This window comes from Macrobrachium rosenbergii, chromosome 55, assembly GCF_040412425.1.
Source record: "Macrobrachium rosenbergii isolate ZJJX-2024 chromosome 55, ASM4041242v1, whole genome shotgun sequence".
NCBI classification, from domain to species: domain Eukaryota; kingdom Metazoa; phylum Arthropoda; class Malacostraca; order Decapoda; family Palaemonidae; genus Macrobrachium; species Macrobrachium rosenbergii.
The window spans coordinates 32,335,268-32,340,267 of record NC_089795.1 but is presented as its reverse complement, the minus strand read 5'-3'; the positions used below and the strand labels follow the sequence as shown (position 1 = coordinate 32,340,267).

The following is a 5,000-nucleotide window of genomic DNA, read 5'->3' as shown; positions in this document are numbered from 1 at the left end:
ACGAAAATATGGAAGGTGATGAATATATAAATAAAGACAGTGTTTACGAAAGGAAAGGAAACAATGGAGTGCTGCAGGCCTTTCGACTTGCCGTCGTTTGCTTAGCAGACGATAATTAAAAGGATGATAAGTCGAGGCCTTGCAGCACTCCATTGTTTCTTTTTGGACACAAAATGTATATATTATATGTATATGTGTATATATATATATATATATATATATATATATATATATATATACTATATATATATAATATATTTATATGTATAATGTGTGTGTAATCTGTAATCATATATATATATATATATATATATATATATATATATATATATATATATATATATATATATATATATACATGTGTGTGTGTGTGTGTGTGTGTGTGTGTGTGTGTATATATATTTATATGTATAATGTGTGTGTCTGTAATCATTCATATATACCAATTATTATGTAGCTTTGAAAATTTCTTTTTGTTCTTTCAGGTAAGGAAAACAATTGCTTCCTTTGAAACTGTAATACTCTTCAGTACAAGGTCGGAAATTGTTCCCTTTTTTGTTGATTATCATATAAGTTTTTCGTGTTCTTTTCATTAACTTCGAAATCCATTCACTCGTTTCATTTCTTAGAGTTTCACTGGCTTCTGTTCTAGAGGCTACCTTAACGCTTGGCCAGTGTTGTATTTAAGAAGGTTGCATTTTTAAATTTTGCCAAATGCATGGTTATTGGCCTTCAGACTAAGATATTACAAATGATGCATTCTGTTTCGCTCAATTTCTCACTTCTCTGATACGAATTAAGTAGTTTTCTTTTAAATTTAGGTTCCCGGCCATTTGAGTTGGTGAGTGGTAGCTTTTAGTTACTTTACATGGACCTTTAGTTAGGGCTAGTTTTCAGTCAGTTTTAGCACCTGGGTCCCTTGAATTAGAGAACAATCGGCTTTGGTTATTTTTATGACCTGACCTCCTTTGTAAGGGGGATTCTTAAAGTGATGAGTCATCTCCAGGACCTGGACATCCTGAGGGAGTGTGCAAGATATTTTAGTCAGTTTTAGGTCCGTGGGCTTCTTAAGCTAGTCAACGAGTGTACGAGTATAGTTACCTCTGGGATTCGCATCACTCTCCCTAGTAAGGAATAGTTGCTAGTTATTTTCGGGACCCACACTTACTGAGTTGGAGAGCGTCACTTTCTGTAGTTATCCTTAGGACCTGGGTTTATTGAATATTGAACGACAGTTGTTACTCATATCCGGTAACTGGGCTTCTTGAGTTACTGAGTGAAGGATTATGGTCATTTACAGGCCTTGGGCCTCTTTTACTCTAATGAGTGAAGGGATTTAGTTATCTGTAGAAGTTAATTAGTGCTAGGAGGATTTTTGGTTCTCTTAAGGCTCTGTAATTTTTGATATAGTGAGTGATGCAATGGTTTTTAATTTTTTAGAACCTTGGCCTTATTGAGTTTGACAGTCGTTATTTTTTATTCATCTGTAGGACCTGGATGTTTGAGAGTTTTCAGCTCTGTAGAGCCTGGTCCCTTTGAATATGTGATAGTTTTTTTCAATTTTTATGTTCTGGTCCTCTTGAGAAATTCATTGGTGCAATGTCTTTAGTCATCTTTGAAAGTAAAGAAGATTGAAAAATTTCGTGTCACAGTTTTTAAAAAGTATGCTTGACGCCAAATGGTTACCTTTGAAATTCACATCACGATACGTTCATCTCAGACATCTCACATCATGTGACAGTGAGTTGGTTTTTCAGGAAGATTATATATTATAAAGCTTAATCCCAAAACAGAAGGAAATTACGAAGAAAAAAACTCTGGTAATGTTCGCTCAGTTGTTCCATCCTTCAGGGGTCTGTTTTTAAGCACTGATATTATAAAAGAAGTCATTATCTCAAAAGCAAGGCAGCAGTACATTCACATATATGGTTACATATACTGTAATTTTCATGTTTAATGCATGTTAAGAGGGGAAGTGTGAATGTTAAAGTTAAAATGCTAACTGAAGTCTATGGTAATCGTTAAATTTTGTTTTCTTTCGCCTTGAAATGTAATCAAACAAAATTTAATCGAGATTTAGTTTCATGGATGATAAATGTCCCCATGATATCCAAGTGCAGACATGAGCACCACATATTATTAAGCAACTTGATTTTAAAGGGGAAAGAACAATAGAAGGCTAGCCATTCAGATAATCGTTTCGTTAACATTGCTCTTGTATATTTTTTCTAGAGGCAACTATCACAGACTCTAAAACGTAGAGGTTGTTAATGGACCTCTTTTGCGTCGTTTTGTTATATGTTTTTCACTAGACCTTCTCTTCCTCGATCACGCCGGAATGTTGGTCATCGTGGAGTTCTTGTATTTGGAGGACGTGAGGGATTAATTTTTTAAAGAGACCACTCTTAATACCTTTCTTTAGTCCAGACCAGGAAAACACGAGAATAGACAATAAAGGGAGAAGGGTGGGGACCAATCACAAAGAAAGCCATAGAACTTTCTGGCTCTTTAAGGAAGAAAGGTCGTAAGAGACGAGAGAAACAGTGGCAGGAAGAGAATTACAGACGCTAGGCTGTGGAGTAAGAGATAAAAATCCGAGGATTATTATTTTTCCCTTGATCTCTGGCATCTCTTAAATGTGCGTAGGGAAGCTAATTCATTTTTCATTTTCCTCCAACACATATATACAAATACGCGCATAATAACACACGTGCTTGCATGTGATGTATGTCAGCAAAGAGGGAGAGAGAGAGATCGCAAACGCATACCTTCCAACAAAAATGAGTGGGGAAAATAGCTTTGTGACCGAGATGGAAATGCACTTTTCGTTTTCCTAAATCATTTTATCTAACAACATTTTACTGTTTGGTGAAATGACGAAAGCTATTGTGTCATGTTTGGATAACAGCTGTTCATAAGAAACTCCTGGTTGATGAAGTCTACTTTAACCAGGAAAGTGCCTTTATTTATTCAAGGGTTATCCAGGGGTAAACAAGTGTGGGATGAGCTTCTATTGATTTCTGATGTTGCTGCCTTTTTTTGCAATTTAGATTTGTATTTGCCCGGTCATTTATCCCCTTTGTATAGAATGGAATCGATTGATTTAATCTCTTTTCCTTTGAAAAATCGGTCTGTCTAGCCTTCGTTTCGGTTATATTTTTCTCTCATTCTGGCCAAGCATAGTCTGCTTTGGTTATACCTGTTGCATTGAAAATATATATATATATATATATATATATATATATATATATATATATATATATATATATATGTATATATATGTATGTATGTATGTATGTATGTATATGTATATATATGTATGTATGTATGTATGTATGTATATATATATATATGTGTATATATATATATATATATATATATATATCTTATATATATATTATATATATATATATATATATTTATGTATATATTTTCTTCCGCCACTCATATCTTTTCTGTGCTTTTTCTTCCACAAATCTCCACTCTCGTCTCATAATGTACTATTCTCCCTGAAGTTGTGCTAAGGACATTTCCAAAGTTGATTCCTTCTTCCTTATTTCATTATTACTTCTCCGTGTGAAACTTAGGTCATATATTACGGTACCGATATCTATTTTCACTTTATTCTGCTAGTTGACATTAAAATTTTTCTTAAAGCTTCATTTTTAAATATACAAAATGCATTAGATTGTTTGAGTGTCATAACGTTATTCTAGTCCATGTAGCAATACAGATCATTATAGACCTCTGTATATTTTACTTTTGTTGCAATTTTAGTTCTGTTTGATTTCCATGTTTTATTCAGCTTGTCCATTGATTTATTTGCGCTTCATAATCTCCACTAGAAATATATGTATATATATGTGTGTGTGTGTGTACATATACATATATCTATATATATATATATATATATATATATAGAAATATATATATAAATGCTGTATATATATATATATATATATATTTTTTTCTTAAAGTTTATTTTTAAATTTACAAAATGTATTAGATTTTTTGAGTGTCAACGTTATTCTAGTCTGTATAGCAATACAGATCGTTATAGATCTCTGTATGTTTTACTTTCGTTGCAATTTCAGTCCTGTTTGATTTCCATGTTTTATTCAGCATGTCCATTGATTTATTTGCACTTAATAATCTTCATTAGAATATATATATATATATATATATATATATATATATATATATATATATATATATATATATATATATATATACATACATATAAGTGTATATATATACATTTGTGTGTGTGTGTATATACATATAAGTGTATATATATACATTTGTTGGTGTGTGTTTTTCATAAGCATATATTATATGTATATATATTGTGTATATATGTATATATACACATATACTTTATTTTATATATATATACTATATATATATATATATATATATATATATATATATATATATATATATATATATATATATGCATTGCATAGCGTGTTGTTTGTGTATTGATAAGAATATATCTCATGAATATTAAAGGAGATCAAGAATTTCGACTGTGGTATTGAACAGTTTACGAATACGACCTGCTTAGGAAAGCAAGATCACACTGATGATGATAATAAAAAATGAGATAACACGCTGCTTAAGTTTGCATAAAACATTGGCTGTAGTTAAATAAAACAGTCCATGGCTCTTTTCCGTGCTATATAAATGTACGAAAGTTAAAGGGTATTATCAGGTTTCAAGGCAATATATCTTAAGTATTGGTAATCTGAACGTCAATAAACTGTGAGTTGCAGATGCGCCGAGCCCTGGAAAGCATACGAGAGGGAGAAAAAAAAGCACAATTTAACATTGATGATAGAATAAACATGAGCAAACGAACCAGAATTATTATGTTTTCGGTAAACTGATTTGGTGGAATTTCTGTCATATTTGTGGACAATAGTTCCCGAAGGGGAGGGGGGTGTTGTTAGTGCCATTAGTGCACCTCGTGCGGTGCAGTGTAGGCATTACTTCAGGTT

The 5,000-nt window shown here is 31.9% G+C and overlaps 1 protein-coding gene across 5 annotated transcripts in view; it reads left to right on the top strand.

The window, feature by feature from the left end:
- Nucleotides 1–5,000, top strand: part of LOC136835923 (caldesmon-like) — a 633,290-nt gene that overhangs the window by 54,797 nt on the left and 573,493 nt on the right. The window lies entirely within an intron of this gene.